The following is a 13,696-nucleotide window of genomic DNA, read 5'->3' as shown; positions in this document are numbered from 1 at the left end:
TCGTGGATGGAGTTGCCCGATAATATGACTTACTGTTTATGGCTCCGTTGCTGGACAGTCAGCGGGAATTCCGGGCTGTTTTAGTGTCAGGGAAGAAGAATAACCTATTATCAGTCGATCTGATGAATGATCTTAGTGGAGGTCTCAAAGGCATACAAATGGTGGTACAATCCATTCTTGCAAAAGACGATCGACAGTGAACTTGCAAAGAAAACTGCAGCACTACGTTGAATTGGGAAGGACCCTGATTAGTCCCATGTGGATCACCATTGGAGGACTTCTACTTTGAAGTCTTGTGAAGATCTCATGATTACCAGATTGTCATCTTCATATTGGTATATGGCTTCTGACTCTGCTTGTTATACATGCTTACGTTATTTGATTGCAATCATCAGGATGTTCCTAGAGATTTTGTGCTCCAATAGTCTAGTTTAATTATTAAACTTATTTTCCATTATTGAATGCATATAAAAATTTTTGAAATTTATATTTCACTACGTCATCAAAATCCAACAGTGGTATCATAGCCATCCTTGATTGATTCAATCAAATTTTATATTATTATTGTGATATGGATTAGATCCAGTTCAAACTATGTCAAAATCAGATTTTCTAATTGATGTTTAGTTTATATTCTTGATGTATTTTTGTTAATGATAAAATGTTATCAATCGATGATCAAACTTGGATATAAAATTTCATGGTCTTTGGACTTGTGAGACAAGTTTAAGTTAGATCCCATAATCTAATTTTCTATGAAATTGCAAATCCAGTGCATGTGATGCGTGAAGCCTTGGAATGATAATTGGATGTATATTATCAAGACTTAAGATTCTTGCATTTGATGCATTCACCTAAGATCCAAGAGCTGATCACCATGTTATTGGACACTCACCATTGTGGGTCTTCCACCTTGGTTGTTGTCCTATATATGTGTGGAGCCGAAAAAAAATTTTTGATCATGGAAAGTATGCATCAGACATGGTTTAGGATTTTTGCCGATGGATTTATTTAACTATAATTCAATGATCTAATGAGATTAGAATTGATAATTATAGATTAAATCAAATTTTATAGTTCTACTTCGATTAGAAATTATGTTTAATTTAGGTTAATCAAATTATCATTTATCTAATTTGATTAGGGTTTAAGTCATGGTTGATCGAATCTATGCTAACCTAATTGATTTAGATTAACCTAAGAATTGATTAATTCAACTCAAATATGATGATAATTGATTGACTTAAAATTAAAATTTGGATCAAGTGTTGAATTCGAATTAAAAACCCTAGATGGGCCTTATGTCCAAATATTTAAACATCTCCATTGACATGTTTATGAATGATATCGTAATTTAAATAACATGAGTAGTTTATTATCATATTTTATAATTGTTATAAAATGCATATTGAGTGGTTATGGACTATGGTACATCCATATGATGGATATATGCATGCATGCATGCTTCCATATTAGCTTATATAAATATATCTGCAATAGTGGCAATAGAGGCTGGGTGCCCTTGATGTATTGTATTATCAGCCATATCTTTCTTTTGTATATTCCAATTGTTGATTGAAATTTTTACATATTGATATAAAATTATGAAAAAAAATTATTTGAGAATAGATAGAAATTGTTTCTTTCTATTTTCAGATAAAGATCGAACATTCATAGAAGTCATCATGGAGATGAAGACTGGACTACCAGACATTTGTAGAGCAAAGGTGTATTAAGATTGACCATGAGATGGTTCAATCTAAAATGCACCTAGGGTTAGACCCATAAATCATTTTGTAGTTCAGATAGTTTTTCAGAAGTCCATAACCATTAGATTTCCTATATATGCTCTTACATGCTGGTAGTTAGAATTAAATTTAAAATTGTATATGACGTATTTTTATATATATTTTGGATGTACATGAGATCTAAATCCCTCATTTAAATTATATTAAGTCATAATGGTAAAGTGTTAAGAACACTACCTGTTGGGTATAAAATACCCCCAGCCGAAGTCCTCCACAGAATCAACGGCTCCGCCAGCAAGGCCAACCTCAAAAGAAATCTCCGCCCGGGCTCCCACGGGAGCCGGACTTCATCCTCGACGACCAACAACTTCAGCTACAAGACAGCTCCGCCCGGACTCCTACGGGAGCCGGGCCCCGCCGACGACTCCAACGACTGCAGACAGACTTCGTCCGGACTCCTACGGGAGCCGGACTCCGCCGACAACTTCGACCTCAAGAGGACTCCGCCCGGACTCCTACGGGAGCCGGGCTCCGCTTTCAGTATCAACTGCTGGTAAGCTACGTCCGGACTCCTACGGGAGCCGGACTTCACCTTTAACTTTGATTGCAGAGGACTCCGCCCGGACTCCTACGGGAGCCGGGCTCCGCTCTCAGTATCAACTGCTGGTAAGCTCCGTCCGGACTCCTACGGGAGCCGAACTTCACCTTTAACTTTGATTGCAGAGGACTCCGCCCAGACTCCTACGGGAGCCGGGCTCCGCTCTCAGTATCAACTACAGGACAACCCCGCCCGGACTCCTACGGGAGCCGGGCTCCGCTGACAACAGCAACCACCGATAAGCCTTGTCCGGACTTCTACGGAAGCCGGACTTTGCCTATGACTTTGATTGCAGGAAGACTTCGCCCTGACTCCTATGAGAGCCGGACTACTCCAACTTCAGGAGGGCTTCTCCGTTCGGACTCCCAAGGGAGCCAAACTTAGCTCCGACTTCAGCAGAGAAAAAATCCAAGCAAAAAAGGAAAGCAAACAGTGCCCGAAGGCAACGGAAGCTCGAACCCCCGAATTCAAGCCCTAGGAGGGACCTCGGGCCCGAAGGGCCCCAAGTGAACCTGCAACCATCAACGGAATGACAATTGGGTATCTTCGAACGGCGTAAAAGCCAAAAAGGAGCTCGACAAATGACAACCCCACATGAACAGAAGAGGTCGACGATGACCTTGGGACGACGTGAAAAAGAAAAGAAGAAGAGAAGGAAGAAAGAGGAAAGGAAAATGAAGAAGTTCGACAGACAACTATTTAATGCGAGATGCAGACGAGGTAACAAAATCTCTTTTCTATTTAGCAAGAGTATACGTTACAGGACCCGGTGGGTCAGGAAAAAAAGAAGAAGAAGATACACGTCATCGCAAGCCTCGCAAACACGGTTCGGGAAGGATGAATCGGAGGCCGCTCCGAGCTGCAAACTCCTCTTCCCGTCTCTGTCCGTCTCAGTCGCGTTCTCCAGTGCGTGTAACAACTCTCGCCCCATCTCGCCTCATTCTGTCTCCGAAGTCCCAACCCTAGCGGGAAAAGGGTGGGATAGATCCCCGGAGGCGGCAAGGGCAACGGCGGCAGTAGCGAAGACCTGTTTCAAGAAGAATCAGAGTCACCTTGGAAGCGGTAGCGATGCCAGAGATGTGCCTCATCTTCGAATGCTCCACGACAGCCGCCACCCAAAATGCTCCGGCAAGGTCGGCATGCGCTACTTCCACCGTCCCCGCAACAAGTTCCACTGCCCCACCGACGACGCCGACCGCCTCTGGTCCCTCGGCCCCGACGGCATCAAGGATCCTGCCATAGCTTATGACGACAGCTCTGCCCTCTTGACCGGTATCACCCCACCTTGCTACTCCGAAATTCGCGGGCAGAATAACTTCACCGACAGCCCCCGTTATTAAACCCCTGTTGTTGAAGGAATTCTTTCTTGAGCCCCCTTTAAAACGACGGAGATTCTCACTGGCCGCCGTTCTCCTCCTCACCTTCCTCCAAGCCCTAGACATCCCCTCAAGAATGGCCTCCGGGGTAGAGGACATGGCGTAGGAACCCTCAGAGAAGAATTGGGGGGGGGCTGAGGAAGGCAAGGACTGGCACGAGGGAAGCAAGGCTCTCAGGCGAAAGAAAGGTGCCAGGATGAAGCCATGAAAGGACTAGGGGGGTTTAAATAGCCGACGGATCCTAGCGCAGTTATGGCGGCGGGTATTCCTGGGCCAACTGGTGCGTGCCACATGTCGCGCTTATCCCCTTCATCGCTATCGAGGGTTGACCGTTCACAAATTCCCGTGGCACGGCGCTTGGGATCGCGTTCCGACGGGGGTTCCGAAAAGACTCTTCAGGTCACCTTCATCGAAAAGCGGGCTCTGACGTACACACATTAAATGCCAAATATCTAGGGGCGGCGGCACGCAGGATTCGAAGGGGCGACTTCGGCTGTGTCCATCTCTCTGTACTTTCTTCGTTCGAAATTCAAACTCGAAAGTAGGGGGACTGGTGTTGGGTATAAAATACTCCCAGCTGAAGTCCTCCACAGAATCAACGGCTCCACCAACAAGGCCAACCTCAAAAGAAATCTCCGCCCGGGCTCCCACGGGAGCCAGACTTCATCCTCGACGACCAACAACTTCAGCTACAAGACAGCTCCATCCGGACTCCTACGGGAGCCGGGCCCCGCCGACGACTCCAACGACTGCAGACAGACTTCGTCCGGACTCCTACGGGAGCCAGACTCCACCGACAACTTCGACCTCAAGAGGACTCCGCCCGGACTCCTACGGGAGCCGGGCTCCGCTCTCAGTATCAACTGCTGGTAAGCTCCGTCCGGACTCCTACGGGAGCCGGACTTCACCTTTAACTTTGATTGCAGAGGACTCCGCCCGGACTCCTACGGGAGCTGGGCTCCGCTCTCAGTATCAACTGATGGTAAGCTCCGTCCGGACTCCTACGGGAGCCGGACTTCACCTTTAACTTTGATTGCAGAGGACTCCGCCCGGACTCCTACGGGAGCCGGGCTCCGCTCTCAGTATCAACTGCTGGTAAGCTCCGTCCGGACTCCTACGGGAGCCGGACTTCACCTTTAACTTTGTTTGCAGAGAACTCCACCCGGACTCCTACGGGAGCCGGGTTCCGCCCGCAACTTCAGCTCCGAGAGGGTTCCGCCCGGACTCCCACGGAAGCCGGGCTCCACCCACGACCCCAACCGCAAGGAGGACCCCTCCCGGACCTCTACAGAGGCCGGACTCCGACCGCTGCCGAGCTTCAATCAACAGATCCGCGCCCCCTGGCAGGTCACAATAACAACCATGATCCTGTTCCACTTCCTGTAGCGGATTCCGCATGGCTCCATCACCCCCTGCGGTGGATCCATTACTCTCTGACAGGCTGTGTCAACGGCCATGATTCTGCTCCGCTCCCTGCGGTAGGTGCTGCGCGACTCCACTACTCCCTGATAACTAGCGGCAACAGACGCCGCTCCACTACCTGCAACAGGCTCTACGTGGCAGGCCATGACAATAGCCACGGGTCTACTCCACTACCCTTCGCAATAAATTCTCCTGACCATGGGCAGCCCACTACCAGACGGTTACAAATGTCGCCATCAATCCGTTGCCTCTTCCGCTTATAAAAGGGGGACCCAGATACGTTATTCTATAAGCTCATTTCTTATCTCAAAACTCTGCTAAATTCTCCGTTCGAGCACTCCATTCTTGTTGAGGCAGAGAACTGACTTGAGCATCGGAGGGTCTTGCCGGAGCAACCCCACCTCCGGTTTAGACTTTCTTTGCAGGTCCTAGCGGCGATCGCGACTTCCCCGACTCCAGCTTCTCCGGCGCAAGCAGATTTTTGTACCAACAGGATTGGCGCTAGAAGGAGGGCCTAATCCTTCGCTGTACCCTTATTCTTAAAGGAGGGTTCAACGGATCCGCTTCCGGCCATCTTTTCCGGCACCCGCTCCTCCTCCCCTCATCTGATGCCTTCTCACTAGGTCTTTGCGCATCTGCCTCCGGCTATGATCACCGATGAGGAGTGGCTGGGTGACCGGCTCTGCCAGGTTCCGTCAATACCGTCTCGGAGGAATCCCGATGGGAGGCAACCAACGTACCAGCTGCATCCCCCAAGCGACAAAAAGTTGAAGAACCCATAACCTTCACTGAAGTGGACACCCAGGGAGTCCAATTCCCTCATAACGACGTGGTCGTAGTTTCCTTGAACATAGCAAATTACGACGTCCGCCGCATTCTCGTTGACAACGGGAGTTCGGCCAACATCTTGTTCTACAACGTCTTTTCAAGAATGACCACTCTGGGCGGTCATCTGAGACCGATTTGCTCCCCCTTGATAGGGTTTACCGGTGACGCCGTTCCGACGGAAGAAATGATAGCTCTGACTGTGACCGCGGGTCAGTATCTAAAGCAGTCCAGAGCTCTGGTGAATTTTCTGGTGGTAAAGGCGCCATCTGCCTACAATGCAATCTTTGGCCGACCCGGCCTCAATGCCCTCAGAGCTGTTGTTTCAACCTATCATTTGAAATTGAAGTTCCCCACCAACCAGGGGATCGGAGAGGTCCGGGGAGACCAAGCCCTGGCCAGACATTGCTACAACATCGCCTTGCAAAGAAGCGATCAAGCGGACCTCTGTCCGGTCGATGGATTGGATGCTCGCGATGACCTCACTGAAGAGAGGGGCGGTCCAATCGAAGACCTAATACCAATCCCTTTGAATGATGGGAACACGGAGCATGTGGTGTTAATTGGCTCCAACCTGGGGGAGGAGGTGCGGACGCATCTTGTGGATTTCCTCTAAAAGAATGCGGACGTTTTCGCATGGGTCCCGACGGATATGCCGGGGATCGACACAGAAGTCATGGAACATCATCTGGCAGTCGACCCTAAACATCGGCCGACGAAAGAAAAAATCCGGAGTCATGCTCCGGAGAGGCAGAAGGCGATAGCTGAGGAAGTGGATAAGCTTCTCAAGGCCGGATTTATTAAGGAAGTCAATTATCCTGAGTGGATCTCCAATGTTGTTTTGGTCAAGAAAGCAAACGGCAAGTGGAGGATGTGTATCGACTTCAAAAAGCTGAATAAGGCTTGTCCAAAGGACAGCTACCCCCTTTCCCGGATCGACCAACTGGTGGACGCTACCTCAGGCCATGAGCTCCTCACTTTTATGGATGCGTTCTCCGGCTATAACCAGATTAGAATGGCATCGGAAGATGAAGAAAAGACAGCTTTCATCACTAATCGCGGACTGTACTGCTACAGGGTCATGCCGTTCGGCCTCAAGAATGCGGGCGCAACCTTTCAATGACTGGTGAACAAAATCTTCAAAGAGCAGATCGGCCGAAACATGGAGGTTTACGTGGACGATATGCTTGTAAAAAGTAGGTCTTCCAGAAATCATGTCGCCGACCTCGAGAAAACCTTTGGTGCTCTTCGAAAGTATAGAATGAAGCTGAACTCGACCAAATGTGCTTTCGGGGTAACCTCGGGAAAGTTCCTGGGCTTCATGGTATCGGGGCGCGGGATTGAGGCCAATCTAGAGAAAATTCGCGCCATCCAGGAGATGACCGCCCCAAGGTCGATCAAGGAGGTTCAGTGCCTCACGGGAAGGATAGCGGCTCTTAATCGCTTTGTCGCGAGGTCGGCCGAACGATGTTTGCCCTTCTTTCAAACCCTCAAGTGGCCGAAGAACTTCTGTTGGACCTCTGAATGCCAACAGGCATTCGAAAAATTAAAAAGCTACCTTAGCTCACCCCCGCTGCTGGCGAAGCCTGAGCCTGGGGAGGAACTATTTTTGTACCTGGTGGTCTCTCCTACGGCCCTCACGGCTGTTCTTGTCAAAGAAGAAATGAAAGTCCAGCGACCAGTCTACTACATTAGCCGTGCATTGAGGGACGCCGAGACCAGGTACACTAAATTAGAAAAACTGACCTACGCCTTGTTGGTTGCAGCTCGGAGACTCTGACCTTACTTTCAAGGGCATACCGTAATGCTGCTCACCGATCAATCGATCAAGGCGGTCTTGCACCGAGCTGATACCTCCGGAAGGATGGCAAAATGGACGATCGAGCTCACGGAATTCGACATCAACTACAGGCCCAGACCAGCTGTGAAGGCCCAAATACTGGCAGATTTCATCGTAGAGTGCACCATCCCAGAGGAGGCCGAACCTGAGCAAAGCAGAGTGGACGACCTGAAGTCTCAATCGAACTCCCCTAACGAAGAAGCCAGTCCCTCTGATTGCTTTTGGACCCTCTATGTGGACGGATCCTCCAGCATGGCAGGCGCGGGTGCGGGCCTGATCTTGGTCAGCCCGGAGGGAGTTATTGCGTAGTACGCTCTGCGTTTCGGGTTTCCCGCAACAAACAATGGAGCAGAATATGAGGCCCTGATTGCGGGATTAAGGATCACCAAAGAGCTGGGAATAGGTCAACTCCGGGTGCACAGCGATTCCCAACTTGTGGTGGGACAAGTCTGCGGGAGTTATGAAGCGCGGGAGGACAGTATGGCCAGGTACCTTGAGAAAGTGAAGGAGCTTACCCTCGCCTTTAGCAACTTCGACATTAGGCAAATTCCAAGGTCGGAGAATACCAGAGCCGACCTTCTCTCCAATCTGGCCACGTCGGCCCCGACCGAATTGCCCAAAGGCATCCTCTTTGAAGTTCTGAAACGTTCGAGTATAGAAGAACCACGGCCTGTAATGGAGATCGACCATGAGCCCAGCTGGGTCGACCCACTGATAACCTATCTTAGAGATGGAGTTCTTCCCCGGGATGCGAAGGAGGCTCGGAAGCTCCGAAATCAAGCCTCCCGGTACATCCTTTATGAGGGCAAATTGTACAAAAGATCATACTCCTTGCCCCTCTTAAGGTGTCTTCGGCCCTCAGAAGCTGACTACGCTTTATGGGAAGTGCACGAGGGAGCTTGCGAAAACCATTTGGGTGCCAGATCTTTATCCCACAAGCTACTCCACCAAGGGTATTACTGAGGAAGGCAAGGATTGGCACGAGGGAAGCAAGGCTCTCAGGCGAAAGAAAGGCGCCAGGATGAAGCCATGAAAGGACTAGGGGGGTTTAAATAGCCGACGGATCCTAGCGCAGTTATGGCGGCGGGTATTCCTGGGCCAACTGGTGCGTGCCACGTGTCGCGCTTATCCCCTTCATCGCTATCGAGGGTTGACCGTTCACAAATTCCCGTGGCACGACGCTTGGGATCGCGTTCCGACGGGGGTTTCGAAAAGACTCTTCAAGTCACCTTCATCGAAAAGCGGGCTCTGACGTACACACATTAAATGCCAAATATCTAGGGGCGGCGGCATGCAGGATTCGAAGGGGCGACTTCGGCTATGTCCATCTCTCTGTACTTCCTTCGTTCGAAATTCAAACTTGGAAGTAGGGGGACTGGTGTTGGGTATAAAATCCCCCCAGCCGAAGTCTTCCACAGAATCAACGGCTCCGCCAACAAGGCCAACCTCAAAAGAAATCTCCGCTCGGGCTCCCACGGGAGTCGGACTTCATCCTCGACGACCAACAACTTCAGTTACAAGACAGCTCCATCCGGACTCCTACGGGAGCCGGACCCCACCGACGACTCCAACGACTGCAGACAGACTTCGTCCGGACTCCTACGGGAGCCGGACTCCACCGACAACTCTGACCTCAAGAGGACTCCACCCGGACTCTTACGGGAGCCGGGCTCCGCTCTCAGTATCAACTGCTGGTAAGCTCCGTCCAGACTCCTACGGGAGCCGGACTTCACCTTTAACTTTGATTGCAGAGGACTCCGCCCGGACTCCTACGGGAGCCGGGCTCCGCTCTCAGTATCAACTGCTGGTAAGCTCCGTCCGGACTCCTACGGGAGCCGGACTTCACCTTTAACTTTGATTGCAGAGGACTCCGCCCGGACTCCTACGGGAGTCGGGCTCCGCTCTCAGTATCAACTGCTGGTAAGCTCCGTCCGGACTCCTACGGGAGCCGGACTTCACCTTTAACTTTGTTTGCAGAGGACTCCGCCCGGACTCCTACGGGAGCCGGGTTCCGCCCGCAACTTCAGCTCCGAGAGGGTTCCGCCTGGACTCCCACGGAAGTCGGGCTCCACCCACGACCCCAACCGCAAGGAGGACCCCTCCCGGACCTCTACAGAGGCCGGACTCCGACCACTGTCGAGCTTCAATCAACAGATCCGCGCCCCCTGGTAGGTCACAATAACAACCATGATCCTGTTCCACTTCCTGTAGCGGATTCCGCGCGGCTCCATCACCCCCTGCGGCGGACCCATTACTCTCTGACAGGCTGTATCAACGGCCACGATTCTGCTCCACTCCCTGCGGCAGGTGCTGCGCGACTCCACTACTCCCTGACAACTAGCGGCAACGGACGCCGCTCCACTACCTGCAACAGGCTCTACGTGGCAGGCCATGACAATTGCCACGGGTCTACTCCACTACCCTTCGCAATAAATTCTCCTGACTATGGGCAGCCCACTACCAGACGGTTACAAATGTCACCATCAATCCGTTGCCTCCTCCGCCTATAAAAGGAGGATCCAGATACGTTATTCTATAAGCTCATTTCTTATCTCAAAACTCTACTAAATTCTCCGTTCGAGCACTCCATTCTTGTTGAGGCAGAGAACTGACTTGAGCGTCGGAGGGTCTTGCCGGAGCAACCCCACCTCCGATTTAGACTTCCTTTGCAGGTCCCGGCGGCGACCGCGACTTTCCCGACTCCAGCTTCTCCGGCGCAAGCAGATTTTTGTACCAACACTACCCATACCTTCCTTCATGCTAAGCCAGTATTATGTCAAGAACCATAGTAGGCTTGTTATGCTATCCACAAGACTTGCTGTGGAGACTGATTTGATACTGTATTGGTGCATAATGAAGCTTAGCTCATACCAAGTCAATAGAGTATGTCAAAAATTATAGTGAGTTTGTTGTACTATGCACAAAACTTGCTATAGAGATTGATATGATGTTGACTAAGTGATGCTTATGATATATTTTGGTAGGACTGCCTTGTTGTGCTATCCATAAGGATAGTATTATTTAGATATGACCATATAAGATTGAAGGATATGACTTAACTAAAAAACTATAGTTTGTTGTACTATCCATAATGCTATAAGTATTTTAGACACAAAAATTATGTTGAGAGTTGTATGAGATGCAATTGGTAAAGAGTTACCTATCTTTGAACTCAAAGGAGCTTGTTATGCTATCCACAAGACTTTTTATGAGAAATTGAGATCTCAACCCCACTAAGGAACTAGATGATATGTTTCTTCATTTTCATACTTGAGGGCTATAAAATTTGCTAAAATAATGAGAGATATATTTAGATAAAAATCTCATCTAAATTATGCATGTCATCATGAGTAATCCTTTTATGTTCTTATATATTCATCTGCATCTTCACTATCACTGCATAGTATATTTTTAAAATTGATCGAACTTCATAGAATGGTTGAGGACCCTGAGAATAATTCTCATATAGGGGTTAGTCTCCTATTCTCCTATTTCTGATTTGTTCGGAGATGATACTATAAAGAAGAAAAAATCACATATGAGATATGGTAGATGATAGCATGACTGTCAAATGTATCCTGATTAACTTAATCATACGATTAAGTCAATATCATGGATGGTGATAATTTAGGATTCGATCCTGCTAACTCTCTCAAGTTCTTTCTTTAGTATCTCCCAGAAGAAGAAAGGTGAAGAATCTCTTCATCATGGGTAACAATTTTTTTTACAGTAATGATGAGCATTAGAGATAAATTGCAAGAGTTGTCTTACAAATGTGAAGCAGTAGCAGGATGCAAAGGTTGCATCTGCTAATAATTTGTATGTGTACAAATTAATTTATCATTGAGTATTTCAGCTTCAGTATTTTGGATATATGATACCTTATATAGGTTCCACTTATGCAAAACATTGTTGGACCTATAAAGCTGAAAAGTGGTGATTACATGCTTTTTGGCACTGATGGATAGTCCATTCATGCTAAGACTGTAGGAACCTACTAGTAAAGTTTAGAAGCTAGTGGAATATTGTTATATGCCTAAATTTATCAAAAATATTATTTCAATTCTTTTGCTATTGTAGCATAGTTTTGAAATTAATGTAAAGAGTAAAAATTACTCTTCTTCTGATAAACTTTATGATCATGAATTTATGATAATGGTCTCATATTTCTGTCACTCAATGATATTGTTCTTCATGTTGATAAGAACAAGAAATAAATATGTGATGGTCACATATCTCTGGCATTACCAACTTGGCCATTGTTATAAGTCAAAGATAAACAAGTAATACAAAGAAGAGTTCCTTGTCTATATGATTTTGAATCATATAGAACTTATAAATCTTATCTCATGAATAAAATGACCAAGATCTCATTTACTGAACATAAAAAAAGGCAAGCAAGGTATTAGGTCTGGAACATATGGATGTTCGAAGACTAAGAATATCTTGACCCAGAAATGAACACTCCATATGTGATATGGTATGTTTCTTAATTTGCTTTACAGATCTTATTCTGGAGATATGCCCTAGAAATTGCTATATATGTTTTGAATTAGATACCATCAAAATCTGTTACTAGCACTCTATATGAGATATGAAAAGAGGCAGGTTGCCCAACTTATATGAAAAGAGTTAATGTACATAAGTTATATGCTAGATAAGATTAATATAAGTTTATAGATTATCCTAAGAGTAGTATGTGATACTACTTCTACCACCTTACTAGACAAAAAGTATTTTGTTAGTAGGTATGCCACCTTTTTAGAAAAAAAAATTCTAAGAAGAGGTCAGTGGGAGGATAATTGAACTTGAGAAGTTCAAGACCTATGAACTATACCATCATAATCTATGGAATGTCCACAAGTTAATCCTCAACCAAATGTGTCTATTGATGAGGAACAACCATGACACACACTGTCTCACCGAAGGTCAATCTGAGTATGAAATGTACCACTCAAAATTATGGGTTTGTCATTGAGAATGATTCTACACCATACATCATTATGAATGATATTTTCTTGACCTATTTAGAGATAGTCATGAGTAGAGACTCTGCCAGAAACCATAAAATTCGAGATGAACTTTCTGTACATCAACCAAGTATGGACTATGATTAAAGTACCTATGTGTATGACCCAACAGGTTGCTAACAGGAATGTCAATTCAGATTTTTGCTTGCTATTACCATGTACCATTTAAAGAGTTAGTCTCTAGTGGGAGGGCAAATCTATTTATGGATTATAGCATGTATTAAGGAGATTGATACTTCGATTTTTGATGAGATAGTCAAAATATTTGACTTTATCAAATATAGATGAACTGTGTGTGTACGAGAAGATAAGTGGGAATCCCACTAATTTCTTATGTATGTGAAAAAAATATAGCATATTGGGAAGATAGTCTCGATATTGCACTCGGTCAATGACATGCTTATCACAAAAATTTTTATGAAAAAGACTTGGGTGTAGCATCCAATATACTTGGCATCTATAGTGATAGATGTAAGTGGATGTTAAGCTTGTCCCAGTCTAGGTACATGAATTTTATGTTGAAGGGGTTCCACATGAATTGGTGTAAAAGAGTTATTTACCCATATATTCAATGTACCAAGCATGATATGGTTTATGCCTTGTGCATAATCATTGATTTCAAGCAAATCCATAATAAGATCTTTTGAAAACTGTGAAAAATATTCTCAAAAATACTTGAGAAGTACTAGAGGAGCAATGAATTAGAAAAGTTTTAAACAGCAAACTGTGTTTGACTCAGTTAAATACTGTTAGTAAAGATTGCTAAGAAAAGTCGCCTGATGAAAGGCATCACTGAGTTGGATGTGGTCTCACTAGGAACCTACGCACATCCTATGGCACTTTCACCTCATTCATGA

The sequence above is a fragment of the Elaeis guineensis genome, chromosome 2 (genome assembly GCF_000442705.2).
Source record: "Elaeis guineensis isolate ETL-2024a chromosome 2, EG11, whole genome shotgun sequence".
In the NCBI taxonomy this organism is placed as follows: domain Eukaryota; kingdom Viridiplantae; phylum Streptophyta; class Magnoliopsida; order Arecales; family Arecaceae; genus Elaeis; species Elaeis guineensis.
This window is presented reverse-complemented; position numbering follows the sequence as displayed.